This window comes from Ursus maritimus (assembly GCF_017311325.1).
Source record: "Ursus maritimus isolate PB19 chromosome X unlocalized genomic scaffold, ASM1731132v1 scaffold_X1, whole genome shotgun sequence".
NCBI lineage: Eukaryota > Metazoa > Chordata > Mammalia > Carnivora > Ursidae > Ursus > Ursus maritimus.
Genome location: NW_024423319.1, coordinates 59158286 through 59172410, shown reverse-complemented (window position 1 = coordinate 59172410; position 14125 = coordinate 59158286).

The following is a 14125-nucleotide window of genomic DNA, read 5'->3' as shown; positions in this document are numbered from 1 at the left end:
TTTTTGTTGTTGTTTTTGTAAGGTTTTTGGTCTTAGAAATTCTTATCTCTCCTTCTATTCTGAATGATAGCCTTGCAAATATATTATTCATGGCTTCAGGATTTCCCATTCAAAACTTTGAATATAACATGCCACTCTACTGGCTTGAAAAGTTTCTGATGATAAAACTTCTGGTAGCCTTATGGGTCTTCCCTTGAAAGTTAAGGATTTCTTTTGTCTTGCTGCTTTTAAACTTTATTCATTATCACTGTACTTTACAAATATAATTACAATATGTCTTGGTGTTGGCCTGCTTTGGTTGATTTTGACGCAAATTCTCTGTGCCTTCTGTATCTGGATGTTTGCTTCCTTCTTTAGATTAGGGAAGTTTTCAGCTATTGTTTCTACAAATAAATTTTCTGCCCACTCTTCTCTCTTCTTCTGGGACTTCTATAATTGAATGTTATTACGTTTTATGGATTTGCTGCATTTCCTAAGTCTATACTTGTTTTGTAATTCTTCCTCTTTTTTGTTCAGCTTCATTACTTTCCATGATTTTGTGTCATAGGTCACTGATTTGTTCCTCTGCTTCTTCCAGCCTGCTGTTCATTGCATCAGGCTTTTTTTTTTTTTCTGATTTCATTTATTGCACTCTTTATCTCTACCTGGTAGCTTTTTAACTATTTTATCTCTGTTGTAAGGGTCAACTTGATGTCTTCTATTCTTTTATCAAATGCCATAGCCATCCTTATTTTTGTTGCTTTAAGTTTTCCACCACAGATGTTTCTTATATCTGTTTTGCTTAGATCTCTGTCAGTGACCTTATCTTGTTCTTCCATGTGAGGTAAATTCCACTGTCTTCACATTTTTGTCTAATTTTCTGCCTTCTTCTCTGTTAGGAAACCAGTTATGTCTCCTGCTCCTGAAAGTCATGGCCTTATGAAGAAGTCATGTAGTGCCCAGGGTCTGGTACTTGAGGGAGTGACTCTAGTGTGTTTTGCATGTGTGCTGCTATTGTATTTTGGCTACCCTATCACTCAGGCAAGTCATCTGCAGAGGCTCTCCTTGTCTGCTATGGGCAATGTTTGGTCACTGGGCTTAATGTGGTAAGTTTTAACTAGGTGTGCTCTGTTCTGCTTGTGAAATGACACCTGTCACCACTTCCACTGGAACCGAGGCCCTGACTAACTCTCTGGTCAGGAGACTTAGTGTGGGTAGGGGTTTGTGCTGGTCTTCTGGGGGAGGGGCTTACCACGCTGGGACTGAGGCAGGTGTGACTTAGAAAGGTAGTCCTACCAGATCCCAGGAGATTGCAGCCTGGTGTATGCAAGTTAGACAGGCAATGTTGGCACTGTGCTGTTTCACACAACTGCCTCTGATTATGGTGAGGTGTGGTGAAGGAAATGGTACCTGCCAACTCCTTTGTTTTTGGAGAGGTGTCACTGTGAATGCTACCTCTGAGGAATGCATCCAGAATGACTGAATAAACTCCCCCTGTGTGTCCCAGGTGCTCTTCAGATTGTTGTTTCCACACTTTCTGCCCCCAGGTAGTTTACCTTCCTTCAATCCAGGAGCAGCCCCATAGTAATATGGGCTTTACCACCGCCAATCCCATGGACATTTGCAACTCTAGGCTTTAAGCCCCACTGGTTGCAAGAACTCACAAAATTGAGCCCCTCTCATTTTCCAAGAAAATGGCATTGTGGAAATGTTCTCCTTGTGCATTCCCTGAGTTCTCTTCTCTTCTCTTCTTCTCTCTTCTCTTCTCTTCTTTTCTCTCATGCCCTTTTTTCTCTCGAGTTGTGTTCATGGGACCAGGAAAGCATAGAGTCCTCCTACTGCATCACCATCTTCCTCTAAAATTTTCAGAACACACATTATTTAAGAGTGCACAGAACATTCTCAAGGATAGATCACATGATAGGGCATAAATCAAGCCTTAAACAATTAAAGAATTCAAAGTCATACCATGCACCTTTTCTGACCACAATACTAAGGAACTAGAGTCAACTATATGAAAAAGTCTGAAAGAACCACAAACACACTGAGGTTAAATAACAGGATACTTAAAAATGAATGTGTCCGCAAGGAAATAAATGATAAATAGTAAATACAGGGAAACAAATGAAAATGAAAACACAATGGTCCAAAACCTCTGGACTGTAGTAAAAGCAGAGCTAAGAGGGAAGTTTATAGCAGTAGAGGTCTTGCTCAAGAATCAAGAAAAATCCCAAAAAACGTAACTTTGGGCCTAAAGGAGCTAGAAAGAGAACAAACAAAACCTAAAAATGAGCAGAATAAAGTAAATAATAGATATTAGAGGAGAAATAAATGATATAGAAACAAAAAACAAAACCAAAAAAGCACAAAAAATCACAACAATAGAACATATCAATGTAACCAGGAGCTGGTTCTTTGAAAAAAAAAAGATAAAATTGATAAAACTCTAGCCAGACTTATAAGAAAATAATAGAAAGTATTCAAATAAATATCACAAGTGAGAGAGGATAAATCACAACCAACATCACAAAAATACAATTATAGGAGAATATAATGAAAATCTCTGTGCAAAGAAATTGGACAACTAGCAAGAAATGGAAAAAAAGGCATAGAAATATGTACCAAAACTGAAACAGGAAGAAATAGAAAACTTGGACAGACAAATAACCACCAAAGAAATTGAATTGGTATTCAAAAACTTCCAACAAATATTCAGGACCAGATAGCTTCACTGATAAATTCTACCAAATATTTAAAGAATTAATACTGAGGAGTTAAGATGGCAGAGGAGTAGGAAACACCGTTTTCAGCCGGTCCCCCGAGTCGAGCTGGATAGGTACCAGACCAGCCTAAACAACCACGGAACCAGCCTGAGACGCAGGAAAATGCATCTGGATCTCTACAAATGAACATCTCCAGCGCTGAGTATTGAGGTACGAAGAGGGGAGCCGTGAAACTGTGCACAGATATCGGAAGATAAAAGGAAGGGAGAGGGAGCCACTTCTGCACGGAGAGCGGCGGCTCGGACCGGCACCCACAAAACAGCAGACTGAGACCGTGAGCCGGGTGCGCGTGCCACCAGGCATCTCGCGGAACACCAGAATCCCGGTGTGCTCACTGGATCCAGACTGAGACCGGGAGCTTCCAGAGGGTGCGCGGGGCGGCTGGCAGCTGGCGGCATTAGAAACACAAAGGACAGAGACGCGACATCCCGGGACGCTGCAGGGTTGAGCAGCACCAACAGAAACAGAGTTAAAGTGGCCAGAACATTAGTAGAGAACGGGCCGCAATCCTTCTGTTCCGTGACAGAGGCTGAAATTCGGCCGCTGCTGCTCTGACTCTCAGAAGAGGCACAGCAAACCGCCAGGGAAAGCCGCCAGAGAACAAAAGCCTGGAAATACCGGCTCAGAGAGTGCCCATCCCCATCCTCCCTCGCAGGGGACACGGAGACTCTACCCAAACAGGGTTGCCTGAGTATTGGCGCGGCAGGCCCCTCCCCCAGAACACAGAAGGCAGGCTGAAAAATCAAGAAGCCCACAACCCGGGCGCCTGGGTGGCGCAGTCATTGAGCGCCTGCCTTCGGCTTAGGGCGTGATCCCGGCGTTCCGGAAAGGAGTCCCTCATCGGGCTCCTCCGCTGGGAGCCTGCTTCTTCCTCTCCCACTCCCCTGCTTCTGTTTCCTCTCTCGCTGGTTGGCTGCCACATAAGTAAATAAATAAAATCTTTAAAGAAGAAGCCCACATCCCTAAGATCCCTATAAAACAAGGGGCACGGCCTGGGACCCAGTCAATAATTTGGGCTCTGGAAACCCCGCAACCTCTCTTCATCAGAATGACAAGAAGGAGAAGCCCCCCCCAGCAAAGAAAAGACAGTGATTCTGTGGCCTCTGCCACAGAAATAATGGATATGGATGTAACCAAATTATCAGAAATGGAATTCAGAGTAACGATGGTCAAAATGATGAGTAGAATTGAAAAAACTATTAACGAAAAGGTTACTGAGAATATAGAATCCCTAAGGACAGAAATGAGAGCGAATCTGACAGAAATTAAAAATTCTATGAGCCAAATGCAGGCAAAACTAGAGGCTCTGACGGCCAGGGTCGCAGAAGCAGAGGAACGGGTTAGTGAATTGGAGGATGGGTTAATAGAGGAAAAAATGAAAATAGAAGATGGTCTTAAAAAAATCCACGCCCACGAATGTAGGTTACGGGAGATTACTGACTCAATGAAACGATCCAATGTTAGAATCATCGGCATCCCCGAGGGGGTGGAGAAAAACAGAGGTCTAGAAGAGATATTTGAACAAATTGTAGCTGAAAACTTCCCTAATCTAGCAAGGGAAACAAACATTCGTGTCCAAGAGGCAGAGAGGACCCCTCCCAAGCTCAACCACGACAAACCTACGCCACGTCACGTCATAGTGCAATTCGCAAATATTAGATGCAAGGATACAGTATTGAAAGCGGCCAGGGCAAAGAAATTTCTCACGTACCAAGGCAAAAGCATCAGAATTACGTCAGACCTGTCTACACAGACCTGGAATGAGAGAAAGGGTTGGGGGAGCATATTTAAAGCTCTTTCAGAGAAAAACATGCAGCCAAGGATCCTTTATCCAGCAAGGCTGTCATTCAGAATTGATGGAGAAATAAAGACATTTCAGAATCGCCAGTCACTAACCAATTTTGTAACCACGAAACCAGCCCTACAGGAGATATTACGGGGGGTTCTATAAAAGTAAAAAGGCCCCAAGAGTGATACAGAACAGAAAGTCACAGCCAATACAAACAAAGACTTTACTGGCAACATGGCAACATTAAAATCATATCTCTCAGTAATCAGTCTTAATGTAAATGGTTTGAACCATCCCATAAAACGCCACAGGGTTGCAGATTGGATAAAAAGAAATGACCCATCCATTTGCTGTCTACAAGAGACTCATTTCGAACCCAAAGATGCATTCAGACTGAGAGTAAGGGGATGGAGTACCATCTTTCACGCAAATGGACCTCAAAAGAAAGCTGGGGTAGCAATTCTCATATCAGATAAATTGGATTTTAAACTACAGACTATAGTTAGAGATGCAGAAGGGCACTATATTATTCTTAAGGGAAGTATTCAACAAGTGGATATGACAATTATAAATATATATGCCCCCAACAGGGGAGCAGCAAGATACACAAGCCAACTCTTAACCAGAATAAAGAGACATATAAATAAAAATACATTAATAGTAGGGGACCTCAACACTCCACTCTCAGAAATAGACAGAACACCCTGGCAAAAACTAAGCAAAGAATCAAAGGCTTTGAATGCCATACTCGACGAGTTGGACCTCATAGATATATATAGAACACTACACCCCAGAACCAAAGAATACTCATTCTATTCTAATGCCCATGGAACATTCTCAAGAATAGACCATGTTCTGGGACACAAAACAGGTCTCAACCGATACCAAAAGATTGAAATTATCCCCTGCATATTCTCAGACCACAACGCTCTGAAATTGGAACTCAACCACAAGGAAAAATTTGGAAGAAACTCAAACACTTGGAGACTAAGAACCATCCTGCTCAGGAATGACTCGATAAACCAGGAAATCAAAAATCAAATTAAACAATTTATGGAGACCAATGAGAATGAAAATACAACAGTCCAAAACCTATGGGATACTGCAAAGGCAGTCCTAAGGGGGAAATACATAGCCATCCAAGCCTCACTCAAAAGAATAGAAAAATCTAAAATGCAGTTTTTATATTCTCACCTCAAGAAGCTGGAACAGCAACAGAGGGACAGGCCTAATCCACGCACGAGGAAGCAGTTGACCAAAATTAGAGCTGAAATCAATCAAGCAGAAACCAGAAGTACAGTAGAGCAGATCAACAGGACTAGAAGCTGGTTCTTTGAGAGAATCAATAAAATTGACAGACCACTGGCAAGACTTATCCAAAAGAAAAGAGAAAGGACCCAGATTATTAAAATTATGAATGAAAAAGGAGAGGTCACGACGAACACCATTGAAATTGGAAGGATTATTAGAAATTTTTATCAACAGCTATATGCCAATAAACTAAGCAATCTGGAAGAGATGGAATCCTTCCTGGAAACCTATAAACTACCAAGATTGAAACCGGAAGAAATTGATTCCTTAAACAGGCCAATTAATTATGAAGAAATTGAGTCAGTGATAAACAACCTTCCAAATAACAAAACTCCAGGCCCGGACGGTTTTCCTGGGGAATTCTACCAAACATTCAAAGAAGAAATAATACCTATTCTCCTAAAGCTATTTCAAAAAATAGAAACAGAAGGAAAGCTACCAAACTCATTCTATGAGGCCAATATTACCTTGATCCCCAAACCAGGCAAAGACCCCCTCAAAAAGGAGAATTACAGACCGATTTCCCTAATGAATATGGACGCCAAAATCCTCAACAAGATACTTGCTAATAGAATCCAACAGTACATTAAAAGGATTATCCATCACGATCAAGTGGGATTCATACCTGGGATGCAAGCGTGGTTCAATATTCGCAAATCAATCAGCGTGATACATCATATCAACAAGAAAAGACTCAGGAACCATATGATCCTCTCAATCGATGCCGAAAAAGCATTTGACAAAATACAGCATCCTTTCCTGATTAAAACCCTTCAGAGTGTAGGAATAGAAGGTACATTTCTCAATCTCATAAAAGCCATCTATGAAAAGCCTACTGCAAATATTATTCTCAATGGGGAAAAGCTGGAAGCCTTTCCCTTAAGATCAGGAACTCGACAAGGATGCCCACTCTCGCCACTATTATTCAACATAGTACTAGAAGTCCTTGCAACAGCAATCAGACGACAAAAAGGGATCAAAGGTATTCAAATTGGCAAAGAAGAAGTCAAAATGTCTCTCTTTGCAGATGACATGATACTCTATATGGAAAACCCAAAAGAAGCCACTCCCAAACTATTAGAAGTTATAGAGCAATTCAGTAACGTGGCGGGATACAAAATCAATGCTCAGAAATCAGTTGCATTTCTATACACGAATAACGAGACCGAAGAAAGAGAAATTAGGGAATCCATCCCATTTACAATAGCACCAAAAACCATACGTTACCTTGGAATTAACTTAACCAGAGACGTAAAGGACCTATATTCTAGAAACTATAAATCACTCTTGAAAGACATTGAGGAAGACATAAAAAGATGGAAAGATATTCCATGCTCATGGATCGGAAGAATTAACATAGTTAAAATGTCCATGCTACCCAGAGCAATCTACACTTTCAATGCTATCCCGATCAAAATACCGAGGACATTTTTCAAAGAACTGGAACAAATAGTCCTTAAATTTGTATGGAAACAGAAAAGGCCCCGAATCTCCAAGGAACTGTTGAAAAGGAAAAACAAAGCTGGGGGCATCACAATGCCGGATTTCGAGCTGTACTACAAAGCTGTGATCACAAAGACAGCATGGTACTGGCACAAAAACAGACACATAGACCAATGGAACAGAATAGAGAGCCCAGAAATGGACCCTCGGCTCTTTGGGCAACTAATATTTGATAAAGCAGGAAAAAACATCCGGTGGGAAAAAGACAGTCTCTTCAATAAATGGTGCTGGGAAAATTGGACAGCTACATGCAAAAGAATGAAACTTGACCACTCTCTCACACCATACACAAAAATAAACTCCAAATGGATGAAAGACCTCGATGTGAGACAGGAATCCATCAAAATTCTAGAGGAGAACATAGGCAGCAACCTCTACGACATCGGCCAAAGCAACCTTTTTCATGACACATCCCCAAAGGCAAGAGAAACAAAAGATAAAATGAATTTATGGGACTTCATCAAGATTAAAAGTTTCTGCACAGCCAAGGAAACAGTCAGAAAAACTAAGAGGCAGCCCACGGAATGGGAGAATATATTTGCAAATGACACTACAGATAAAGGACTGGTATCCAAGATCTACAAAGAACTTCTCAAACTCAATACACGAGAAACAAATAAACAAATCAAAAAATGGGCAGAAGATATGAACAGACACTTTTCCAATGAAGACATACAAATGGCTAACAGACACATGAAAAAATGTTCAAAATCATTAGCCATCAGGGAAATTCAAATCAAAACCACACTGAGATACCACCTTACGCCAGTTAGAATGGCAAAAATAGACAAGGCAAGAAACAACAATTGTTGGAGAGGATGTGGAGAAAGGGGATCCCTCCTACATTGTTGGTGGGAATGCAAGTTGGTACAGCCACTCTGGAAAACAGTGTGGAGGTCCCTTAAAAAGTTAAAAATTGAGCTACCCTATGATCCAGCCATTGCACTACTGGGTATTTACCCCAAAGATACAGATGTAGTAAAGAGAAGGGCCATATGCACCCCAATGTTCATAGCAGCAATGTCCACAATAGCTAAATCGTGGAAGGAGCTGAGATGCCCTTCAACAGATGACTGGATTCAGAAGTTGTGGTCCATATATACAATGGAATATTACTCAGCTATCAGAAAGAACGAGTTCTCAACATTTGCTGCAACATGGAAGGCACTGGAGGAGATAATGCTAAGTGAAATAAGTCAAGCAGAGAAAGACAACTATCATATGATTTCTCTCATCTATGGAACATAAGAACTAGGATGATCGGTAGGGGAAGAAAGGGATAAAGAAAGGGGGGTAATCAGAAGAGGGAATGAAACATGAGAGACTATGGACTATGAGAAACAAACTGAGGACCTCAGAGGGGAGCACGTGGGGGAATGGGATAGGCTGGTGATGGGTAGTAAGGAGGGCACGTATTGTATGGTGCACTGGGTGTTATACACAACTAATGAATCATCGAGCCTTACATCGGAAACCGGGGATGTACTGCATGGTGACTAACATAATATAATAAAAAATCATTAAAATAAAAAAAAATAACGGAATTAATACTGATTCTTCTCCATCTAGTCCAAAAAAATTTAAAAAAGGAAGGAAAACTTCCAGATTCATGCTATGAGGACGGCATTACCCTGTTACCAAGACAGGATAAAAGCACCACTAAAAAAGGAAACATCTGATGAACATAGATGGGAAAATCCTCAACAAAATACTAGCAAGCGGAATCCAACAATACGTTAAAAAAATTATTCACCGAGGTGCCGGGGTGACTCAATCAGTTAAATGGCTGCCTTCAGCTCAGGTCATGATCCCAGGGTCCTGGAATCGAGCCCCGCATTGGGCTCCTTGATCAGGGGGAGCCTGCTTCTCTGCTGCCTGCTGCTCCTCCTGCTTGTGCTTGCTCTTTCTCCCTCTCTCTCTTTCTACATCAAATGAATAAATAAAATCTTTAGGAAAAAAAAAATCATTCACCACAATCAAGTTAGATATGTTTTAAAGATGATTCAATATTCATAAATGAGTCAACACAGTACATCACATTATAAGAGAAATCATAAGAATCAAATGATCATTTCAATAGACACGGAAAATGTATTGACAAAGTAAAATATCCATTCATGATGAAAACCCTCAAGAAAGTAGGCTTAGAGGGTATATACTTCTACATATCAGTATTTAGCTCAAAATAAAAAAAAAAACTCTACTAATTCAAAGGGATACATGCAACCCTATATTTATAAAATAATTATTTATAATAGCCAAATTATGAAAGTAATCCTCGTTTCCACCATTGTTGAATAAAGAAGTGATATATATATTATATAATATATATAATATTATATTATAATATATATATAAAATTTAGCCCTATAAAAGAATGGACTCTTGCCATTTCCAATGTCATGGATGAAGCTAAAGAATATAATGCTCAGAGAAATGTCAGTCATAGAAAGACAAATACCATATGATTTCTCCTATGTGGAATTTATTAAACAAAACAAAGTAGCCAATTTGAAAAAGAAAGAGAGAGAGAGAGACCAAGAAACAGAATAAAGAACAAAGTGATGTTTACCAGAGGGGAGGTGTGTGGAGTGATGCATTAAAATGGTGATGGGATTTAAGTAGTACACTTGTGATGAGCACTGGGTGATGTATGGAATTGTTGAATTACTATATTGTATACCTGGAACTAATATAATAGTGTATATGAAATCACTGGAATTAAACTAAAAACAAACAAAAGAAAGAAAATGAAAATTCATCTTGAAGAATACATGAAAATATTTGAACATGATATATCTGATGATGGTTTAATATCCAGAATACATAAAGAACTCCTAAACCTAAACTCAATTAAAATGTCAAGCAATATATCTAAATTATAGGAAAGATGTTTGAATAAACATTTCTCTTTAGAAAAAAATACAAATGACCAGCACACTCTAGAAAATATACTCAACATAATTTATTGTTAATGAAATGCTAAATCAATATAAAAATGAGATACCACTTCTTACCCATTATAATGACTATAATTTTAAAAAAGAAAGAAAACAAGTTTTAATGAGAATGTGGAGAAATTGTAACCCTCATACACAGCAGTTGTAAATGTGAAATGGAATTGCCAGTGTAGAAAATAAACTTTTGGTTTCATATGACCCAGTATTTGTACTCCTAGGCATATAGTAGTTCCCCTTATCCATGGAGATATGTTCTATGATCCCCCCATGTATGTTTGTAGCAATGGATAGTATTTAACCCTATATATACTCTGTTTTTTTCCTTATAAATACATAGCTATGATAACATATAATTAATAAATTAATCACAGTGATTGACAAGCATGACTAATAATAAAATAGACTATGACAATTTACTGTCATAAAATTATGTGAATATGGTCTCTCTCTCTGTCAAAATATTGTACTGTACTTTACCTCTTCTTTTTATGATGAGATGGTAGGATGCCAAAGTGTTGAAATGAAATGAAGTGAATGACCTAGGCATTGTTAACATAGTGTTAGACTAATATTGACCTTGTGATGATACATCAGAAGAAAGATTATCTGCTTCCAGATTACAATTGACTATAGATAGCTGAAATGAAAAAAAAATCAAAATTGCAGATATTGAGACTACTATATATCCAAAATAATTGAAGAGAGACTCAAAAAGATTTTTTATTTTTTATTTATAATTTTTAAAAAGATTTTATTTATTTATTTTAGAGAGAGACACAGATAATGTGAGATAGAAAACAAGCATGAGCAGGGTGCAGGGCAGAGGGAGAAGGAGAAGCAGACTGCCCACTAAACAGGGAGCCTGGTGTGGGGCTCAAACCCAGGACCCCAGGATCATTACCTGAGTTGAAGACATATGCTTAACTGACTGAGCCACCCAGGTGCCCCCCAAAAGATACTTCTGTGACAACACCCATTGCTGAATTGTTCATCATACCCAAATTGTGGAAACAACCCAAGTGTCCACCAAGAGAATAATGGATACGTAAATGTGGTATATACATACCATGGAATATTATTCAGCCATAAAAAGGAATCAAGTTCTTACAACAAAGATGACCCTTGAAAACATTATGTTAAGTAAATAAACCAGACTCAGGTGGAGGTAAGATGGCAGTGTAGTAAGGGGACCCCTGGCTTGCTTAGTCCCTCAAACACAGCTGTTTAATTATAAATTATTCTGAATACTCAATAAATTGATCTGAGAACTGACAGAACATGCTGCATAACCAGAGGGAAAGAAGAGGCCACATAAAGGAAGGTAGGAAGAGCAGAGATGTTGTTTGTGGAGAAATGGATCATGGATGCCACAGAAGGGAGGGTGCCCTGTTTGTAGAGAAAGGTGAGAGACGGTGGAGTGTACAAGGATGAGCACAAGGCAAACAATCCCCAAAGCCATTGGCTGGGAGAATGAGAGGGGCTGAATTTCCTGAGTTTTTGAAACCATTAGAGCTAAAAGATGGGAGTTTTAAAGGTCCATGGGCTTGGGTTGTATAGAGATCTGAGGACGTTGCCCTTATTCTGGAAGAGAGACAGGCAAATACCCCTGGGACAGACTGTGTGATCTGTGGGTAACCTAAGGGGCACAGGGAGTAACTGTTCATACTTTTTGGAGTGCATCTGTGAGACATAGCATTGCATCTCTGGGGACAAAAAAAAAAAAAATACCACCTCAGCAGGCACCATTTCTCTCCCCTGCTCCTCAGCATAGGAACAGAGACACCTGCTAGGCTGACTCACCAGGACACTGGATGTTTAGCTTCCTCACTCTATATCCCATGCACCTGTGCTCTGGTGCAACTGCCCTTCTGTGTCAAACCTGCATCAGTCCCAGCACAGCAAGACCCTTTTCCAGAGGACAAGCATAGATCCCTGCCACACCAGGACCCAGAAGTTTGGAATTTTTAAAGTCAGCAGGCCTGACTAAGGTAGAGTCTGAGGTGTGTTTCACTGCTCCAAGCAGGCAAGTAACCCAGAGTCAGAGTGTGAAATCAGAAATCTGTAAAATGCCTGAGATGTACAAGGGGAAATTATTTGCTCCTCTGAAAGCACTTCCCTGACAGAAGCAGGTGCAGACTCCCCTCTTTGGGGACAGATGAATGGTCTGTCACCACTTCGCTGCCCCATCCCTCAACATAAACCAACTTCAATGAACAGCACAGTTTCAACACTGGAAGTCTAAACTGCTTACATGAAACCCCAAACTCCTGCACATTGGTGGGGCTGTTTTTCTCTGGCAACTGTGCATAAGAACCAGAGCAGTAGGCTTTTCCCCCAGAACACCAACACAAACCACTGCCAGCACCATGTCTACTGACCATAGAGTTCTGGAAAGCTTCAGTTCTAGTGACAATAGCTTCAGGTCTCTTCTAGCAAGCAGACCAGAGCATATCTAGTTAAAACTCACCACACTCTGGACAAGGTCCAAACACTTCCCACTGTAAGCAAGGAGAAACTCTACAGATGATTGACCTGTGGGATAGACCAGTCAAAACACAACAGCAAAGTTGCATGCAGCACACACAAGACACTTCCTGAAGCTTCAGGCCCTGAGCATTGAGCCTTCTTCATAATGCCATGACTCTCAGGAGCAGGAAACATAACAGGTTTTCCTAACACAGAAAAGAAAGAGACCTATCCAAAATGCCATGTTAGAGAAATTCACCCAATTTCTCAAAAAGAAAGAACAAGAAGAGGTCATAACCAAGGATCTAATCAAAACAGAGATGAGTAATATGCCTGATCCAGAATCCAAAGCAACAATTATAAGGATACTAACTGGACTTGAGAAAAACGTAGAAGACATCAGGGATGCTCTTACTTCAGAGGTCAAAGAGCCAAAAATCAATCAGGAGGAAATTTAAAAAAACAAAACAAAACGTAACCGAGATTTGAAATTGAGTGGATGTAATGACATCAAAGATGGAAGAAGCAGAGGAATGAATAAGTAGTATAGACGATAAAATTATGGAAAATAATGAAGCTAAAAAAAAGAGGGAAAGAAAAATCTTGGATCACAAAAGTAGACTTCAGGAACTCAGTAACTCCATCAAACATAATAACACTCATATCATAAGACTGCCAAAAGAAGAAGAGAGAGAAAAGGGGACAGAAGTTTTATTTGAGGAAATTGTGCCTGAAAACTTCCCTAACCTGGGAAGGAAACAGACACCCAAATCCAGGAGGCACAGAGAACTCCCATCAAAAGAAACAAAAGCAGGAGAGGGAGGTAAGATGGCAGAAGAGTAGGATGACCCTGCATCCTCACTTGATTGCAGGTAGATAAATATCAAATCATTTTGAGCACCCAAGAAACCAATGGGAAGTTGTAGAGAACAAATTTGAATGTCTACAAACCAGGGAAAAGACCCATGAAGTTTTTCCTAACAAGCAGACCAAAACACACCTAGGTTCTAGCTTCCTTTGTCTATTTTATTTTATTTTTAAACTATTTTTCTATTTTTAAATTTATATTTCTTATTTATTTCTTTTCATTATTTTTATTTATTTTTAAATTTATTTGCTCCAAAATGTGAAGACAAAGGAATTCATCCCAAAAGAAAGAATAGGAAGAAATGACAGCCACAGATGTAATTAATGCAGATATAAGTAAGATGTCTGCACTAGAAATTAAAACAATAATTATAAGAGTACTAGCTGGACTTGAAAAAAGCATAGAAGACACTAGAGAATCCCTTACTGCAGAGATAAAAGAACTAAAATCTAGTCAGGCTGAAATT